General features: G+C 38.8%; 1 protein-coding gene across 1 annotated transcript in view; it reads left to right on the top strand.

Moving 5' to 3' along the window:
- The first annotated feature begins 21,214 nt into the window (after nucleotides 1-21,214).
- SORT1 (sortilin 1) overlaps nucleotides 21,215-21,520 on the top strand; it is a 59,196-nt gene continuing 58,890 nt past the window's right edge. Inside the window, exon 1 of the mRNA XM_008566477.1 lies at nucleotides 21,215-21,268. The gene's annotated coding sequence lies outside the window, so the exon portion shown is untranslated. The remainder of the gene's footprint in view (nucleotides 21,269-21,520) is intronic.

Raw genomic sequence — 21,520 nt, 5'->3', positions numbered from 1 at the left:
GGGGGGGGGGGGGGGGGGATGACCTCAGCGGTCTCCGCCGCATTCCAACCAATCAGTCCCGCATCTTGGCATCTGAATCCAGGACCCCCGAAGCCGGCGCCGACGAGAGCCAATGAGGAGTGGGCCTGGAAAGAAGGACAGGCGGCCAGCCTATGGGAGCGGAGAGGCCCGGCTGCGCGTATCGCGCTGGGCCGGCCCCGTCGGAGTGAGCTGGGGACTGCGCGCGGCCGCGGCCGGGGGCCTGTACCCCCGCGGCGGCCGTTGGCGCCGCAGCACTCTTAGCGAGGACGAGGACTGCGGCGGGGTCCGTGACTTCGTCGCCAAGCTGACCAACAACACGTACCAGGTGAGCGGGCACCGGCCCGGGCGCCGCCCGCACTGCGAGGTGCCGCCCCCGACCCCCTCGGGGCCCTCTGCCCCGCACGTGCAGCCGGCCCCTCTTCCCCTGCCTAGCGCGCCTGGCGTCTCGGCTGGGAAGGACACCCCGGCCCCGCCGCGCCCGCTCCCCCCTTCCCCCATGGGCCGCGGCCCGCAACTGCGGTGGGGGGGTGGGGGTCGGGCCCGGGCGGCCCCGGGACGCTTCGGCCCGCGGGGCTGTGTTTCGTCACAGGGGAGGAAATCTTAGACTTCCACAGCATTCTTTTTTTTTTTTATAAGTTGTCAAAATCTCTTGAGCGTCAGTTTTCCGTCTGTATAAGTAATCAGGATCCAGCAACGCTATTAGCCACCAGGAAGCTGGAGGAATAATTACTTCTTAAGTGCTTTGCAAAAGTTGGGCTGCGCAGAGGCAAAGGTGTGTCCTCTCTGGGTCAGTACCTCCAGGGTGGTGAGGCGGGAGTTCTGAAACCCAAAGCATTTGTTAGGGCACGGTGTGTTCTCTAATCGTTAAAGGATGAAGCTTAGAAATGAGATGACAGTGTTTAAGTGATCTCTCTTACTCCTTAACATTTGACCTTCTGTCGCGGTATTGACAGGACAGACCACAGGGGACTGACCAGATGTCTATATCCTGTTGTGTCAGGATTTCCAATAGTTAAGAAACACATTGCACATATCCTGCTTTGAGCAGGTTCCTGGTCAAAAGACTTTCAAAATTGTGGCACTTCTGTCCGTGGGGACAAGCAGCTTAACCCTTGCACACTACTGGATCGACAAAGCCAGTTGTTAGCAAAGTCCTGTCTCCTTGCTTCACTACAATTTGGGCATCTTCCTCATGTTTTTCTAAAATTAATGATGTAATTGTTGCTACCCATATTTGCATGATGTGTTTCCAGTTCAGTATATTTTCTCTCTTTTCTTCTTTCAAAGAGAGTTGCTCATGGGGCAGAGATGGGCAGCTGATGCTCTGTTCCTGCACTTGTTCTTGTGTAACCACATTCCAGTATCGGCTGAGCCTCAGTCTCCCCTTGCACTATCTTTCTGGACCATACTTGTTTCCAGTGATATAATTCTAAGGTCTGGGGACAAAAGGCACTCAAAGTTAAGGCATAAGTATTCAGTGATAACTGTGCTTATGCAGTCCAAACAGCAACTGTATAGAGGTAGCCAAGCTACTGCAGAAGGGGGCGACAAGTTGGGTACAGATAGGGTGGAATGAATAGAATGAGTACTGGGAAATCTTCCTATTTGATGAGAAAAAAATAATCCTGTAGACTTCCTTCTCACAGTTGGGGGTTGAGAAAGAAAGGCTTAATTTGTACCAGGACCATTTCCTTCCTTGAGCTAGCTGGACACAGCATTATTACTCTGTATTTCAGATTCTTCTCTTTCTGGTTGACCTATCTTTAGGTCTGCTGCTACTCCTGGGTTTATTTCTTTAGTTAGAGTCTTCCTGGTTAGTTTGAATTTATATGTCATTTGTAAAATTCCAAAGCAAGAGGTTAAGAAAACTGGCTCAGGGGTTCTTAGGCCAAATCTATTCAAGAGCAGATCTGAAACTACTCATTCTTTGATGTCTAGAAATGTATGTAAATGTATATAAAGAAATTTCCTTCTATTTCTTTCATTTTATTTAGCTACTGTTTCCAATACTTTTTTTAGCTTTCTTTTTTTTTTTTTAAGTCTTCTTTCAGCGACCTTACTTAAAATAGTTATTTTTGAATTTGTTAGTCATCCATGGTCTTTTCTTCAGAGATCCCATCCTTTTTGTAATTTGAATATCTGGTTAAAAAAAAAAGTGGAGCCTTTGTTCATGTCCTTCACTGTAGAAGTGGTTGAATAAAATAGCTGTTAAAGGTACTTCAGTACCTTAAAGCTCTTCACTTCCTTAACCAAGAATTATTACATAGTAGTCTTTTGCTTTTTAATTCTATGTTTTTAGAAGTCATAATAAGTCATCCTAAACTCTTTCGTAAGATCTAGTATTTTTGGATCCTTTACAAACAGTGTGAAATAGAAGTACCAGCATGACAAAATAACTTTTTATCAGCGACGTTGTATAATTTTGTACAGCTGGAGAAGGAAAGTACCATTTAGAATAGTTTTTCCTATACGAGGGTACATCACAAAGTTCATGGAAAAATACATATTATCTTTCAATTCTATTTTTCCACAGACTTTTTGGAGTACCCTCATATAATGTGATGGGATTCAGTTCCCAAGGAAAATTGAAAGTTCTTGGTTCTCCTTTTATTTCTCATAACTTGATACTGTTCGTTTCAAGCCATATTAATTCATATAGTTAATATATGTGAATGCCTTTTAAATGCCCACATCGGTGCTAGGTGCTGAGGGTGCCAAGATACAAGGAAAAGATAATTCAGACTGGAGAATGAAAAGCCTCAGAAGGTTTCAGCAAATCTCCAAGACCTGTTTCTATGGCTTACGAGAATATATCAGCATTTAACTAATCTTCTTAAGGAAGCAAAGTGAAGCTAAAGCATAGTAGTGCTTTTACATTATGGTTTTAGGAGACCTGTGCCCTAGTGACCTAAACTCAGGCTTCTTCACTCATGAAATCCAGCAGGTTATTCTCTTTGCCTAAACCTCTTGTTTCTCTCTAGGAATTTTCTTTTTATATCCTTTCTTTTCCACCTATTGGTTTTAAATCTATTTCAAATGTATTGGGTTTATTGTGGACAGTATGTATTTTTCTCATAGATGTAATGATTAAGTGCTCTATTTTGGGATTTGAGGCAGGAGAGATAAATGTTTTCCTTTTTAGTTATAGTATTATAAATAATTTATGATAGACTAATGGGAAAGAAAGTGGAAATAAAAAATAATGGATGTCACTAAAAACAGAAAACAAAAAGAATGACAAGAAAACAAAGGAGAAAGATAACTACTTACACCTTACCAAAAATTATGCCCGCTAATTTTGTTCTGAGGGTGTGACATATCATGGTAAGGCAGTATAGCAGTATGGCACAGGCTTTGAGACCAGCCTGTTTGTATTCGAATCCTGGCTGTGTCACTTATTAGCTGTGTGATCTGAGGTAAGTTACTTAAGTCCTCTGTGTTTCAGTTTCTAATATGTAAAATAGGAATAATAAGAGTACCTTATTTGTGGAGTAGTTGTAAGAGTTAAATGAGTGTATGTGTGTATAAAAATGTATTATGTATTAACTCATTTGATCAGTGTCTGGCACATAATTACCAAATGACTCAATAAATAATCTTCCTTTTGCCGTTAACCCAAAACTGTTTTTATGCCACACTTTTAACCGATTCTTTCCTTCAAGTGCTGGAGTGTTCATGACGTGTATAACTTCAACATGAGAGAAAGTGAGCAGGCCTAGAAGATTGTATTAATGTTGGTTGCTAAGTTGGGTTGCTTCAAAACATTTCTCCTGTAAGCACCCCTTTGAGGGTAGGCATGAAACTCTGTCTTAAAGAAACAGATGAAATGCCTTGGCCAGAGTTATGGTGGTGGCTGACATAATTTCCTTATTTTTCATTCCTGTGTACAGACCATTTGACAATTTCCTTCAAACTTTTAAAATTTATGATGAATAAAGCCAGGATCTGTTGCTTATTTTCTCTCCTCCCTCTGCTCCCGTCGCTAACTACTTTACAGATGTCTTCCCATCTTCTACCCCAACCTCAAAGCATCTGGTTTCTTAAATAAACAGACCCTGTAGAGAGGCCGTGTTGTATGGGGTGTCAGCTTCAAGAAGAATGTGTGTGTGTGTTTGCTGGCACTGGCAGGGTTGAGGCCAGGCTGACGGGACTGAATGTGCCTGCTGGAGTCTTCAGGGAGCTGCTGCTCTCAGCCTGTTGTTGTGGATCACCAGACCTTTATAACACCCGGAAATCTGAAGGTCGGTGCCTTTAACTGCTTCATTTATTCCAATACTTAGCCTCTCTTCATACTACCTTCCCCAGCACCCATCCCCACCCTCCAGCTTATTTAATCTTCTCTTGAGTCCTGTTTCTTCCATTCATTTTGGGGTCAAGGAATAGGAATTCTGTAGGATCTCCTTGGTCTTGGTTGAGCAGTGTGAGCAAAATCCTCATAAAGAATCCCCTCCCATGCAGTGTACTAGGCAGACCTTTAACCCCTAGAGAAATATTAAACTGACTTATGCATTGCAGATTTCAATACATGTCAACAGACTTGATGAAGTATAACGTATCTGGGGAAAGGTTAGTCTTCATCTAAGGGTCAGTTAGGGTGAGGATAGAAAGCTAGTCAGGTATAGACAAATAACTCAAAGGGAATGCAGTGTAACAATTAAGTTCTCTGCTGACTCAAAATATTTGGCTCTGTGCATAGTGATTTTTAATTGGAAATCTGAATTTCATATCTGCTTGTGGAAATAATTGGAAGAAGCCTTATGTTCTGGTCAACTTCTAATAACTATTTTCTTTTTGTAATAATAATGATAATAATAAGCTCTCCATCCTAGGCTATTTTGATCTGATCTCTCACATCAGGTTCACAAAGGCTATATTAACAGTTCCTTCTGCACTCTACCAATTTCCAGTCAGCTCTTGTCAACAGGCATTGTATTCTCAAGAAAATACCATTTTTCCTATCAAGGGTACATCACAAAGTTCATGGAAAAATTTGTATTATTGGTGGGTGATTGTAGAGGCTGTGCTCCCCAGCTTTATCCTAGTTGGCCTGTTACCTTTGTGTGATCATCACATGTCAGGCAGTGCCTAACACTGAGTCGTAGTGGTCAGAACAGGAGAGTAACGTTTATTTTCCTCCCTCCCTTCATATCTACCCCTCAATTTCTGTCTTTAAAGAAAATAAACTGTGCTTTGAGGCTGAAGAAAGGAGGCTCAGATGTTTTATATGATTAGGAGCTAATATTAAGGCAGACAAAACCATCAAATTTGACATGTAATTAAAAATACAGCTTTTCTAGAAAGAGCTATGTGGCAGTGTTTCTAAAAATATTATGAAATAGATACTGTATTTGTAAACTTCTACAATTTTTAGTTCCTTTTCTCTCCCTTTGTCACCAGTGTTTCTATTGCATCTTTTACTCCTGTTTTTAGAAACTTGGTAAAAACTTTTTCTTCCCACTTTGTGGCCTCATTGATCTGTATGTAGATGGGTTTTAGGAGTAATGGGGCTTGAGGAACAAGCTGCTCAATTTCAGTCAGTTCTAGGCAGATTTTTTGTTGTGCAGTCAAAGTTGGATTAGTAATATGTGGCTTTGAGATCACTGGGTTGAATGAATCTTCATGACAGACCCTTCATACCTATAAAGATTGTTAGGTGAATGCTGGACAAATGGGTTTATTTAAAATTTGAGGCTATTTTCCTTCTCAACCCCCAACCCCAGTCTCAGGAAACCACAGTGAAAACAAAATCCTTCTATTCAGGACCTGTGGTGTTCTACTGAAAAAGTTTTCTGTGAATCTAGTTTATTTTCTGTTTTACATTTCCGTCTCTGGCCCATAATTCCTCAGCTACAACATGAGAAGTTCTGGACTAACATTAAAATGTCTAAAAAAAATTCTGTGATTCATATGAAAGAAGAGGAGGCCAGAGGTTATGATCATAAATGTTTATAGGTTGATTCCGAATTTAGAAGCAAGTTGTGGCTATTTGGCTTCCCAGTTGAACTTGAACATAGCATGGATTTCACATCTGGGGGTGATTTGTTTCCACCTCCAGAGATTGCTTCAGTGAAATATGAATGTTCTTAAAGATAGCAGGAGTATTTACTTTATATAATTATGAAAGACATTTTTCTCTTTTATTTTTTGTAAGTATTTTATCATTCTCTGTTGGCTGAAAAATCTAATGCTAATTTGCAAATTTGGAAGCAAATTCAATAGATATGTAGCAGTAAATTTTTTCCCCCTTTCCTACAGTACTCAACCAAAACTGGGGCTTTTTTTCATCCTGGCTGCCTGTGTCTTTGAAAATAGATAGTCAGTTTACCATAAATTACGCTCACATGTAGAAACTTACATGTGATTAATTGGCTTGATTTATTTCCATCAGAAGAAAATGTACATTTTTTCCTTCCAGGCCTTATGAATACTATCTCTGTTATGTTTGCTTTGTTATGTTTTGTTCTTCCTATATGTTCTAATAAAACTAAGTTCTAATATTGTACTTGAGCCAGTTTGTAAGTCTGGTTAAACAGTAAGATTGCCCAAAAGGTCCAAGAGAAATTAAACTGGGAAGGAAAATTTTCGTTAACTTTAATACTTCTCAGACAAGGTAGTACAAATCAAATGTTTATCTTGTACTTGCTGTTTGTCGTAAGGGATTCAAAGCATTGACATGTTGTATACAAAATTCAAAAGAGATATTTCATACCCAGATTTGAGTCCTGGCTCTGCTGCTTCAAAGCTGTGTGATCATGGACAGTTAACTTCTCTGACCTTTATTGTTGTTTTTTAAACTAGAGAAACCATTCTTAGAATTGTTTGGAGGGTCAAATGAGAAGTTTTATCAAAGTATCTTGTTAAATGTAAAGTATTATGTGGATGTTATTTATTTAAGCACTTACCGAGCTACTTACTGTATGCGGAGTAGAGTCCAGGCCTGTGCGTCAACAAAGCACTAAGCATTGGTGCCATCTTAAGGATTTAGGTGCTCAGAGTCGGCTTGCTGAGAGTTTGTAAGAAGGAATGACCACTGCAGTGCAGTGGTCTGGGAAGGCCTCATGAATGGGGAGAGAATCAAGGTGGAGTTAATTTCTAGGGAGTCTATAAAGGCATGGAGGCAGGAAAATCCAAGACATGCTCAGGGGATGGTCAATGGAAACTTTATTTTAAGAGAAGTAATTGTTGAGAGAATGACTAAGGTTTCTAGGAAAAGATATAGGGAAGTAAAAGAAAGACAGGGGAAGTGTGGGTGGAGAGTTTGGCATCAGCACTTACTGGTGAAAGTGTTTTAACAGGTAGTGCTAGACAAGAGCTAGAGCTGGAGAAACCAGAAGTGGAAATGGGAAGCCAAGAAGAGTTATTCTTTCAGAGGCTAGTTATTGCTGTGGTCTGAGAAGTGTATGTCCAACAGGAGAGCAGAATAGAGGGCAGGGCAGATCATCCTGTAGACCTGAAGAGCTAAGATTCCAAGGAACACTCTCAGACTTCTGGACCTCACGGAAGGAGAATGTGAAGGCCTGAAGACAGTGATGCCCATGAGCAGATTTCTCTTTTCTGAACATTTGTGAACAAGGATAAGCTTGAGCACTTGTTGATAATGTGCTTAACAGTTTGAATAATAGATTATTGGGCTTATTAACTGATCAGAGCCCTTACTTTTACTAATTTACATTTACTGATTACATTTGGAAGTGTTTCCTAGTGATGTTTTAAATCAATGCATTTGGGGGCCGGCCCGGTGGCGCACTGGAGAGTGCACTGCTTGGGAGTGTGGCGGCGCTCCCGCCGAGGGTTCGGATCCCATGTGGAGACCGGTTCCTGCTCACTGGCTGGGCGTGGTGCGGGCGCGACACCGAGAGTTGCGATCCCGTTGCCGGTCCCCGGTGCGGGCGCGACACCGAGGGTTGCGATCCCGTTACCGGTCAGTAAAAAAGACAAAAAGGAAAAAAAAAAATCAATTCATTTGCTTTAGGAATAAGGGAAAGTTAAAGACCCCAGTTGTAAGTCATGTAGTTGTGAATTCTACTCTGCTCCTTGAAGTCAGAGTACCCTCAACAGAGCTCAGTTAGCCTTTCTAAGCCTCAGTTCCTCATCACGTAAAATGTAACATTATCATGAAGCTTTGAAAAGAAAATATAAGTGAAAGTGTTTTGAAAACTTCAAGTACCATGTGAGTGTGATTTGTATAATTTCTTAATAAGCCTGTCGATTTGTCACAGCCTTCACAGGACCCAATTGTCAGCCAAATGATCCTGATAAATACAGCCCTTAAACCAACAACTCCCAAGGAACATGGTCATAAAAGAAGACAGATGAGGCATAAAAACATTTGGTTTTATCACTTGGCAGGGCTGGATGACAGGCTTAGGTGGGGATGACAAGAATGAGAGTGAGTCAAGATTGGGAGAAATGTAAGAAGCATATGTGGTGGTGGTCTTTTTTTAACATCTGTGATTACCTCAAATTCTTGACTTGTTAATATGAGAGTTCTTTGAGGCAGTGGTTTGGGGGAAACATGATCTCAGGTATCAGACCTGGCTGGATTCAGAGTTCAGTGGTGATCATGGACAAATTAATCTCTCTGAACCTTAGTTTTTTCATCTATAAAATGGGAGTGTTAATACCTACCTCTGAGGGTTATTGTGAAGATTAAGAGAGTGTGAGATTTAGTGTGTATTCATCTTTTATTGAGGGTTTTTTATAATGATTATCTCCACAAAGCTTCTGATGCATTAAATCAGTTAGATACGTAAATATTTGTGTATGTGCTTAAAAATTTTTTTTATAGTTGTGATATTCCTAGATAATTACTATGGGTACTCACAGGAGCCAAATCTGGATTAGAAATATCTACTACTGATATCCTTGGACTCAGGGTAGGGTCAGGGAAAGATCATCTATCCAAACGGTCTTTATTGAAGCTATGGGAGATGGAGGAGAAAATAATAATCTGATACCTGGCCATCTAGTTATGATAGTTTCAAGTGTACATAAGTAGTTTTAAATAACTTATTATTGTAAATATAATAATATAATTATAAGAAATAAGACTGCTCATAATTTCATAACTATTTTTCTCTCCTTCATTAAGCTTTAGTTTGTTAGAGTTAGTGACTGGTTTTTGGTTGATAGCTCTGAAATAGCACCTTGCATATTTCAACCCCTTTATCAATTGAGCATCCACTGTTAGCTTTGCACTCTACTGACCTCTGTGAAGTTTTAAGAAATATTAATGAGATGTGATAGGTACTTCTCAGGAACTTTGCTTGAAAGGGTAACAGATTAGAATGCTGATGGAATTATTTTTTATTATGTGTATATTTCTTTAACCTACTATTTCAACACTTCCTGGTCTGTGTTAACCATCTGTCCCAGTTAAAGTGACCTTCTCAAAAGTCGCTTAAACTCCCCGTGTTCTTTTGCTTTCGCATCTTTGTTTTCACAGCATTCCTCCTGTCTGAATGCCCTTCCAGCCCTGGTTGGTTTTTCATGTTCTTTCCTATAACATATAACTATGCTGTATAATAAGCACTTCTTTCTTATATTCAGTTTCATTTATATTTTTATTCCCCAGATTATAAACTCCTTAAATGTAGGGCCCAGCTTGTACTGTGAGTTTGTCGTCACATTAACCTCACGCAGTGCTGGAGAAAGAGTAGTCATCAAATATGTAGTCTGGAGTCAGACTGACATGGCTTTCAAACCTTTATCTGCCACTTACCAGCTGTGTGACTTTGAGCAAATCACTTAACCTCTCTGAGCCTGCTTTATTTAATAAGTAGCAGTGATGCCTTATAGTAATATAATATATATAATACCAGTATAAGCACTCAGTAAAGGTTAAATGCTATTATTGTTATTCTTTAATTCAACAATTGTTTGTTGAGCACGACACGTGTTAGGCACTGTACTGAGCCCTGAGAACTGGTGTGGAACACAACAAACAAGACCTCTGCTTTTATGAAGCATTATGGACCAATAGAGAAAATGGCCACTAAACAATATATAATTATAAATATAATAAGTACCAAGAAGAAAAAAAGTAGGCACGGGTGAATAATAGAGGTCTTTTTGGTTTGGGCTATTAGGAAAGACTCCTCACTGAAAAATTATTTAAACTGATACTTGGAGATGAATAGAATTTTGCCGGGAGTAGTATCCCAGGCAGAGAGAACAGCATGTTCATAAGGACTGGGTCTCGAAAGAGCTTGATGTACTCAAAGATCTGGAAGAAGACCAATGTGGTCATAGCAGAGGGAATAAGAAGGTTAGTCCCCACACCCAGTGGGTGGGCAGTCAGCCTTTATATTTGTCGGCTCAGTCAGCTGGCAACTAGAACATATCTCTTCATCACTTTCTTTTCTTTCAAATGGGACTACGATGTAAAAATAAATGCTAAAAGTTTTGAAATGTAGTTTATTTATTCGGCATGGTTAGAAATGAATTGTTCCATGGAAGTGAATTTTTCAAAAGCCAACTTATGCCTTTAAGTGCCAAAGGATATTTTTTTTTGTTTGCTTGTTTTTTAATGGAAATCTTTCTAAAATATTTTTGTGCCTTCTTAGTCAACCGTATGTCCCTAGATCACTAAGAAGAGATTAAATTATGCTATATCATGACTCACATTATTTTAATGTGGTATGATATGTCCTGACCACAAAGGCTATTGAGATATGTGAGGCTATTTTCTCCAGTTTTGAATGGCCCAAATTTACAAGCTTATTGCCATTGTCTGCTTAAGTTTACTTTTTTTTCCTGCAGAAATGATATTCCCCTTGCAATATCCTATTCCTTCTTGCTGCTGTCTCTGGATATATCACCCTCAAATTTGATTTGCTTCACCTGTAAGCTAAGAAAGCAGATTTCTAATATTAGGCAGTCGTAACAAATTTAGTAATTGAATTAGAGTTATGGTCTGCAAGTTTCTTTTAGAGGGCAGGTGCACAGATTTTTTTTTTTTTTTTTTTTTTTGGTGGCTGGCCGGTTCAGGGATCCAAACCCTTGATCTTGGTGTTATCAGCACCACACTCTAACCAACTGACCTACCTGGCCAGCCCTAGATGCACAGATTTTGTTTGTTTGTTTGTTTTTATTATTATTATTATTTTTATTTTTGGTGACTGGCTGGTACAGGATCCAAACCCTTGACCTTATTGTTATAACACTGAACTCTAACCAACTGAGCTAACTGGCCAGCCCCAGATGCATAGATTTTTAATGAATGAATAGTGGCCTCAAGGTCTTCCTTGCTTCCTTTCAGTGAGTATCTGGGTTGCTGAGGTGTCTTGATAGTGAAGGTTGTTCTCTCCTTTTATCACTGGAGCAGGGAGCTGACTTGGTTTTTTTTAAATAGATATATAGCAGTGGAAAAGCAAACTTGAGTGGTTAAATTACTGCTGAGTCATATGAGAATGTTAAAGCTTAGAGGGACTAGAAAGTTTGTCGTTCTCACCCCCTCACCTTGGTGGTGATGTTCAGTTGTGCTGCCTGATTTCACATAGCTTTTGGCAGTGCTGGAAATAAAATTCAGATCGACTGATTATTAGCTCAGTGCTGTCCTGTTTATCATCCTGCCTCTCAGAAAACACTGAATAATTGAATAGATTTGAAAACTTGTACATTATTTTATGTTTAGCTTTTCCGTTTCTGAGAATAGTCTCTATGAGAACTGGAGCATTTGTGATCTTATTTTTGGCTCATATTTTATGGTCCTGGCAGTGCCTTATTTAACAGAACTGTATTCTGTTAAAATTCTCTTCCTGCCTGTAAAAGCATCACCCAGGTTGTGTTCCAGACCTTTCTTACACACTACTGTGCCCTGTTCCTGTGTTCCCAAGTTGAGGTTTGGAAGCCTAATCCTAGATTCCCAGTTGTTATGGGATCACCCATTTCTTGTCTTTGTATGCTATTCCATTTGATTCTTATTATTCATGTGAATGAAGAAATATGATTCAGTTTTACTCCTGAGGAAATGGATTCCCAAGAAAGAAAGTGATTGGTGCCTACTTTCCCAACCAATTAGTTACTAGACTAGTGAGTAATAATGCAAGGGTTTTAAGCCACCTTACCACCTTTAACACCCTTATTTCACCATGACAGTCTGTCTTGTGTAGATTAAATGTCTAGCATGTTTAACCTTCATTTTTAGACTTCTGCATGTGAAAAGCTTGTTTATAGAGTATAAGTTCTGTGAGCTCAGAGCATGTATTATCACTGCTGTTTCCCCAGAACCCAAAGTAGTGTCCAGCACATGATAGGCACGCAGACATATTTGTTGAAAGAAGAGACACACGTGAAGGATGACATCATCAAATTCACTCCCTTCTTTGCTTGATGGCAAGATGGTCAGGCCATCTACAAGTGGGCTTTTAAACTGGGGTGTACCATGGGAAAACTGACCCGCACTCAATTGTGCCAGTGTTAGTTCTTTCTGTATTTTACTTTCGATCAGGTGTGCAACTAAAGATAGGCAGAAGTTTCTCATGACTGAGTTTTCTTCCCAAGCTACAGTGACTCTTGGGACCAACTTTAAGTTCTCCAAACTTATAGCAGCAGTAATTTAATTAGGTTTCTAGTTTAGTTAGATGTGAAGACGAAGCTATTTCTGTGAAGAATGTTATGTTTTGTGGCCTTTCTTCATTTTTGGAGAGAACTAGGGATTATCCCATGACCACAGAAATGGACATTGTGTTAATTCGTGGATCCTAAAGCGTGCGGGCCTCCTGTTTTAAGTTGTTAGGCAATAAGTGGGTGGGTGAGTCTTGTATCATCAGTTCTCAAGGTGGATGTATTTCAGAGAAGGTAGTACAAGCTGTCTCCTATGTTCTAACATGAGTACCTGAAAACCTATACGATATTCAGATGGTGACTATAAATGCCAGCCGGTGACTCCCTGCTGCCCAGAACTCCTGCCATTTGGGACACTAGAAATCACTGTTCATCAGGTGATGGACTAAAGCTTCTGAATGTGACTCTGAAAAGTTAGTTTAGTGTTTCAGTGAGTAATGACATTAGGATGTGGCATTAGGAAGTCTACCTTAAATCAAGAACACCTGTTACTGTGGCTCAGTGTAGTGGGGGCTCTCTGACCTATCCCTGTAACCTTCTGGTACATCTATTAGCCAGTACAGTATAAATAAGAGTAAACTGACATGGTCTACGTATACTTTTTATACCACCCTTTCATATATACTTTGCTCATATGTTTTTTTACTAAAAATAGCTTACTTATATATAGTTTTATTTTAAAAAATAATTCATGCTAATTGGAGGTGGGGTAGGAGTAATTCATGCACTCCAGAAAAACTATAAAGAAGAATGCATCCCCATAAATCTATCTCTTAGAAACTGTTGCTGTTAATATTTTGAAGGGTATTCTTCCAGATATATTTAACCATAAATATACACATACAATATTACATGCTATTCTGTAACCTGATTTTTATTCAATATGTTATAAATATCTTTCTTTTTTCTTTTTTTTGCTGGCAGCTCACCAATATGGGATCTGAACCCTCAACCTTGGTGTCTGTCACATCACGCTCTAACCAATGTTATGAATATCTTTCAGGGTCAATAAATACCTGAAACTTTTAAAATAGTACCTGGTATATTGTTTTATGGCATAACATAACTTATTTAACACATCTTCAATTTTTCATCTATGATATACAGATATAATAATATCTCATGGGGTTGTTAAATGGGTTAACTGATAATGTAAGATGCCAAGCACAGTGGTGACATGTAGGAATGCTCAATAGTTGTTAGCTGCAATAAGCATACAGGTATGTGACATCTTTTGTAAGGGTGTATAATTACCCCTTATGATGAGTTTATAAGAGTGAGATTGTTGAATCATATGGTATGGATATTCTCAATTCTGATTTGCATCACCAGGTAGCTCTCACTGGATACCTTTTGTCCAGCTTTTTAATCTTCACCAGTGAGAAAGGTGGAAATGCCATCACGTTATTTTTCTTTGATTACTTGTGAGATTGAATAGCTTTTCATATGTCTGTTGGCCATTTCTTTGTCCTTTTATGAATTGCTCATTCATGTACTTTGCCTATTTTCCAAGACCTATTCGAAGTCTTTGCCTTTTTCTTATTGATTTGAAAACCATTCCTATATTAACCCTTTGTTATGTTGCAAATAATTGTTCCCAGTTTTGGGGGGGTTTTTTTGTTTTTTCCCCCCAACTCTCTCTGGGGTTTTGCTGTTTAAAATATTTTACATAGTCAAAGTAAATTATATTATGGGTTCTAATTTTTATATCTTTTTTTGTAAAGGTCCTGTCGTTCTAAGGTTATAAAAAAATTCATTCATAGTTCTAGTATTTGTATAATTTAACTTTTTACATTTAAATCTTTACCCTATATGGAATTTATTTGAGAGAAGGGTGAAGAAGGGAGTTAGGAATTCAGCTTTTTATTTTTTCCAAATAGCCAGTTTTTCCAGTGATCTTTAACCACTAACTTGAAGTGCTAGCTTTATCATATGCTAAAAGAAATCTCGTCCATTTCTGGACTCTGTTTTGTTATGTTGATGTGTCTTGTCTGTTCTTGTGCCAGTAACTGTGCCATGGGATTAATAAATCTCTCTAGAAGACAATAGTTTCTTGGTCATCTGTTCTTGATAGAATCAAGCTGACATTTTATCCAGCTAGTCTTAAACTTCTTGGTTTCTGAGCTTCCTACCATAAGATATGATTAGGTAACCTGAATTACTATATTTGCTCTGTGGCCCTTCTGGAATCTGGCGTTTGGACTGTTAATCAGAGAAACAGCATATTTACATAGTTTCTCTTAATTTTGACCTCTTTCTAGGTCATACACTTGGCTGACTGCTTAGAAATATGTAGTGACCAGATTATGTTCTCTCTGTGCTAAATAGTCTACCTCTTAGGCATACTACATTAAAGCAACACAGCTATTGTTTATCATAAATAAAATGTGCTTCAACTCTCCCCACACTCTCCATTTCAATTGTCATGTGTACAGCTAATACATATTACTTTTTTTTATAACAGTGCTTGAAATAGACATTCACTCTACCTTCTGTTGCTGGGCTCCTCTACTCCCCTGTCCTTTTTATATGGTTTAGTATTTTAATATTGTAGAATATTCATTGGTAATATTGTGTCAGAGGTTTGGGGTTTTCCCTTCCTAAAAGGGTTATTCTGCCTTTAGTTCTTTGTAGCCACAAAGATTTATCCTCTGCTCATATTTCTTTTATTCTTCTTACTTTGCCTTGATTAGAACAATTGAACCGTAACTTATTGGTTGATTATGTTCAGTCTGTATACCATTGGAAACTGGTCCTGTCTGAGTAAGTGATCCTGTGGCTGCGTCTAAGCTTTCTTTGGTCTTTCACAGAAGTACTGTTTCTAAAGCGTCTTCTCAAATGTATTCCCTTTTCTCTATTTTTATTTTACTTCTATCTCAACTTTAGCTTTGTTTATTCTGATTGTGAAATTCTTATTTGAACAAGTACTTAATAACATCTATTGTATACTCAGCACTTTACCAGCTGGTGATATTGATAGATTTTATTTTTGTTACCTTTTGAAAGTTTTCAAAATACTTGCATACATTTTTCTGTTTTTTCTACCTGCACAACTACCTTCTACAGCCATCTTGCCATTGCTTTATCCATTCCCACCTCTATATGTTGTGCTTAAGTGTTAGTCTTCAGACCTTTATTTCTTCTTACTCAAATATTTGAATTCTTTTCTATATAGTCTACCCCTGGCCAATGTCTCTAAATGCTTTGATGTGCTTAGGGCATCTTTATCCATTTTTAACTATATGGATTTGATGGTAACTAGTGTGGGAGGGAGAGGAGTAAGGTCATCATTTATATGTGTGAACACCCAAGAATACCTACTAGTGTTTAACAGTGTTTTGGCTGGCTGTAAGAGCATAGGAATAAACCTTATTCAGCCATTATTTACTGAAATGGTGGTAACTATGGTAGGAGGAAGATTACATACAGAACAATGATGTTGGTGGCAGGAGTGTGAATAGACATTTATGGAGATGTTTGTTGAGCACTTAATATGTATAAAACCTTGTGCTAGTCCTAATGTGTAATGCCAAATCATAATGTCTACCTTTAAGAATTCATAGCATGGGCCAGCCCAGTGGCACACTGGAGAGTGCGCCGCTTGGGAGTGCAGCGGCGCTCCCACCGAGGGTTCGGATCCCATGTGGGGACCGGTTCCCACTCACTGGCTGAGCGCGGTGCGGGCGCAGCACCGAGGGTTGCGATCCTGTTGCCAGTCCCCGGTACAGGCGCGACACCGAGGGTTGCGATCCCGTTACCGGTCAGTAAAAAAGACAAAAGGAAAAAAAAAAAGAATTCATAGCATGATTTGAGAGGTAGACAAATACGTAAATACTCGTAGTTATAGTTAAAAGTATGTCCATAAGTGCTGTGAGAACAAAACACAAGAAGAGGAGATCACTTTGAGCTGTGGTAATTAGGGACCCAAATGGTTGGTTTTACATGGAACGATGGACTTCAGCTGTCTTTCAGATCTTTTGGACTGGCATAGTCCCTCTCTGTGGCTGTCAAAAAGAAATACCCACCGTATAATGCTGAGGAGTAACGGACAAGTGCAGAAGAACAGAACTCTTCTTTTTTGAAATCTGCATTTTTGAAAGATAGCTTCACTGAATATAAAATTCTAGCTTGGCAGTTTCCCCCAGCACTTTAAACATGTTGCTCCACCGTATTCTGGTTTGCATTGTTTCTGAGGAAAAGTCTACTATCCTTCTTTGTTACTTTGTATGTAAAATCATTTTTTTCTTTTAAGACTTTTCTGGATTCTTTTACGACTTTTCTCTACTACTGGTTTTAGACTATTTGAATGTGACATGCCTTTGTGTAGTTTTCATCATTTTTCTTGGGCTTGAGGTTTATGAGCCTCTTCGATCTCTGCATTTATACTTTTCATGAAATTTGGGAAATTTCTGGATATTATTTATTCAGTTGTTTTTCCTGTCCCCACCCCCTCCAACCTCCTCCAGAAACTCCAAAAGCATATGTATTGGGTTGCTTGAAGTTGTTCTACAACTCAGTGATGCTCTGTTAATTTTTTTCTCTCTGTTTCACTCTGGATAGTTTCTATTGGTGTATCTTCAAGTTCTTTTCTGGTGCTGTTCTTTTCCGCAATGTCTAACTTCCTGTTCATCCTATCCAGTGTATTTTTCATCCTAGACACTGTAATCCTCATTTCTACAAGTCCGATTTAGGTTCTTTTTTATATCTTTTATGTCTATACTTAACATGCACAATCTAGTCTCTAACTTCTTGAACATACAGAGTGTCGTTACAACTGTCTTGTCTACTAATTCTATTATCTGTTTCATTTCTAGGTCAGTTTGTTTGATTTTTCTGTTTATTATGGATCCTGTTTTCTTCTTTGCATGCCTGGTGATTTTTGATTGAATGTGAATTTTATCTTGTTGGGTACTAGATATTTTTGTATTCTTGTAAATATTCTTGAACTTTATTCCTGGATACAGTTAGGTTACTTGGAAACAGTTTGATCCTTTTTGGTTTTGCTTTAAGCTTTTTTAGTCAGAACCAGAAAAGCATTAAGTGTAGGGTTAATTTTTCTTCACTACTGAGGACAACTTTCTTGAATACTCTACCCAATTCCCTTGAAATATGAGGTTTCTGTTGTGGTTGTTGGGAACACGAGTTATTCCTGGTCCTGTGGGAGGTCCAAACAATGGTCTCTCCAATCCTTTCAGGTGATTCTTTTCCTGGCCTCAAGTAGTTTCCTCATATGCACGTGGTGATCAATACTTAGATGAAGGCTTGGCAGAGTGGTTGGGGAACCTCCTCTTCAGATCTCCAGAGTTCTTTTTCTGTGCAACTCTCTCCCTGCTAGTCTTCTACCCTGTGAATTCTAACCTTTTTGGCCTCCCCAGACTATTAGTTTTATCTCCTCAATTTAGAGAGACCTCTGGGCTCTGACTGGGTTCCCCTTCCCTGCACCATGGCCTGGAAATTCTCTCCAGGCAATAAGCTGGGGCAGTTGTAGGGCCCTCTGTTTCCTTTCAGAGATTATTTTTCTCATTGCTTGTTGTCTAGTGTCTTGAAAATTGCTGTTTTATATATTCTGTATGTTTTCAGTTGTTTCAGGTGGGAGGGTAGGTCTGATCCTTGTCACTCTGTCTTGGCCAGAAGCAGAAGCCCTCTGGGAATAGAACTTTTACGTTTCATACTCATTTCTGTCATGGGGAAATTAAGTGGGTCTGGCCTTAGCTTTTCACTTCATCATCCTCCTTTTCACAGGTACTTCTTAAAGAAAATGGATTCGTTATATATTGAGTGCCTCCCATGTGCTGTGCTCTGTATTAGTTTCTAAAATGTATAGGCTTCATCCCTGTACCAAATGGGGCTTCAGATCCAGTAAGAGGGGACAGACAAGGTTCTTGTTGCTATAATTAAAAGTAATACATATTTTTAGGTTCAAAGAGATGGGACATTAAAAAAAAAAAGTAATGCACATTTTGAAAGATGCCACCACAGTGTAGAGTGATATGTACCTTGTGTTAAATATAATAAATGATTAGGAATTAGAATTGATGGCCTTGTGCTGACACTTGTGAATTCTGTCTCCTTAACCGTGACCAGGTCGTTCACCCTGTCCTGGACATCCCTATTCCTTCTCCCCTTGAAGGGGTAGGATTGAATCTGTATTCTTGGTCCCCTAATTCTCCTGGATTTATCTCCTTTCCATATGACCTTTTCTTTCCACTTGAGCTTTGTTCTGCTGTTAGCTCTGATTTCACTTTTCTCACTTTCATCAGCAATAGAATGTTAGAGACTGAAATATTAAAAATTAGTTACATTTGCTATAGGTGGATTAGTTTTTCAATGAGTTTGTACATTTTCAAAAGCAAATGTTAATTGGCTATTAGGAAGGGGTGGGTGGGAAGGTTAGGGGTAGTAGTAAACCACAATTATAGTTAATAAATCTGGCCTACGTTTCCAAAGGAACTCTTTGGATGATGAATGAAATTATCATTTTAGCTGTTTAGGTGAAGCTGAAGGTGCTAGTGATATCCAGTAATCCTCCTTGTTCTGTGATCTGAACAATAAGAAAATATGGGTAATGCCAGTCTGCACCGACTGGGTCAGGTGTGTAGAACATTGCCTGAAAAGAACAAGTTGCAGTTCCTGACTGGCTCAAGACTATTTTATGGCCTGATCAAGACAGCCATGAACTCCAGTGCCACAGTTGATGGAATTTTTTTTTTTTTATTCTAGTCAGTCATTGTGACCAGAGCCTGCCTTGGAAGGATAACCTGTGTTTAGATGACTGCCAGCCCATGTGGTCTGTCTGGTGCTTGTGGTAGTTCTGGATATTCCTGCTCCTCCTCAAGGAGCTCCCTGATGTAATTTCAGATGCTGTATCCTTGTTCAAGAGAACATGCGGTTTTGCTCTATGTGAAATCTTATAAGGCACACTGCTATGTCAGTTTTTAAGCTTCTGGTTCCAGGTGTCTCTAGCAGCCCGACTTTTTCAGATGCTTGGTGGGCTACATGTATAAATAGCCTTTCTGTTCTGCAGAGGCTGTGAGAAGCTCTGCTTGTTGAACATTTGAGAATTAACCATCATTTGCTGAGCAAGCCCTGTTTAAGGCAGTAACTGTAAGGCACTTATAGAGATTGTACAAGAGATTTTGACCTCAAAGGTTCATACAGTCCAGAGGGGAAATAGCGTAGGTGAACTCAGAAGGCCTATGCAGGAGAAACACGAGAAAATTAGAAGATAAGCAAAATAGTTCGTGTTTTGAGTTCTGTTTCTTCAGACTTCTCTGTTAGGAATTAGTGGCTTGAGTGGCGAAGGAGCTGGCATCCTACCATTTATAGACATGTTCTATTTTGAGATTGAGTTTGTGGTTTGGGAAGGATATGTAATCATTTTCAACAAATGCTTACTGAGTGTGCAAAGTATCGCTGTGGTAGGCACAGGACGTACCAAGAAGTATAAAGTGACATCCTCTGCTTGTAAGGAACTTCTCATATTTGAAAAGGCAAGGCATGTTTAAGATTAAAAAATCTTAATAATATATAATCCTTCTTAATAACAACCATAATCATCAACATTTAGTAGAAATATATACTAAACTATTAAACCCTCTTTGGAATGGGCCTTGGGGTGGTGGACATGTGGCCTGGAAAGGGGAAGAATCTTCACTTTTAGCTATACACACAGTGTATAGTATACAATTTCTATATGGTTAGAAATTTTTACCAAGAGCAGGTATTGCCTCTTTGAAATTTTTATTTTTTTATTTAAAAAAATACAGAGACTATAAGATTGTACACATTTTGTTAACCTTGAATGCCTCTGTGTAGCAGGATTATGAATGACATATTTTCTTTTTATACTTCCTTATAATTGTATTTTCTACAATGAATATATATATTATTTTGTAAATAGAAAAAGGAAGTATTTGAAAAACAAAACCTAAAAACACCTACAATGATTATTATAAATATATTTAACATACTATATTTTGGCTATAAGACATCAGCTCTCCCTTTTTTGTCTCCCTACTCCCACCACAACTCTAGTATTGTTATTTTATTATTACTATTATCATTATTCTTACTACCACTACTACCATTACTATTATTATTAAATAAAAAGTTAAAACAATGGCACTTGCTTCTTGCTTCTGCCCCTTGTCATTTTGACTGAGCCTGGAAGCAAAAGGAATCCAGCTGCTAACTATTCAGCTATACTGTGAAGGCTGCCTAGAAAAATTTAAGTTATGCTGACTGGGTACAGTTATGCCTATCAGTGTCAGGGCTATGATCTCTTATTTTAAAGCATCCTAAAAATACTTTATATACTTATATTTAGTTCTCTTGGAGAAAGCAATTAGATTATTCCATCTCCCCATCTGGTATAGTGAAGAAAACTCATCTGTTTGGCTTATTTTGTGTGAGAGAGAATTTAAATTTCCAAGTTATTTGTGGTTCCGGTTAAGTAGTTAGATCCTGTCTCTCCCAAATTTTGTTCTAGGAATCCATATTCCCTTATGATTATGAACGTAATTGCTCTGTACTGTAATAAACTTCTGAATTATTTACAGAAGTTCAGGATTGAAGGAGTGCAGTCATTTCTAAATGTATTTCACTTTTGTTTCCCGTATAGCATGTCTTTGATGATCTCAGTGGCTCAGTGTCCTTGTCCTGGGTTGGAGATAGCACTGGGGTAAGTAATATTTTGAATCTGTTATTTCAGCCTAGCAAGAAGATGATGTAGATTTGGGGAGCTGAAGCACTAAATATCATTACTTTCTGAAACTGACTTTGATTCAGTTGCAGAAGATGCATGTTTGCAGGACAAATTTTTCACAAGGTTGCAGTTGGTTTGGTTTTGCTTTGAAACTGGGAACATCTTGAGACCACCTTCTTCCGTAATAGGAGGGTAGACACCTTTTTTTTTTTTTTTTTTTGTGGGGTT

This window comes from Galeopterus variegatus, unplaced genomic scaffold (genome assembly GCF_000696425.1).
Source record: "Galeopterus variegatus unplaced genomic scaffold, G_variegatus-3.0.2 Scaffold16, whole genome shotgun sequence".
Taxonomy (NCBI): Eukaryota; Metazoa; Chordata; class Mammalia; order Dermoptera; family Cynocephalidae; genus Galeopterus; species Galeopterus variegatus.
Note: the sequence above shows the minus strand (reverse complement) of the source record. Positions and strands in the feature narration are given on the sequence as shown.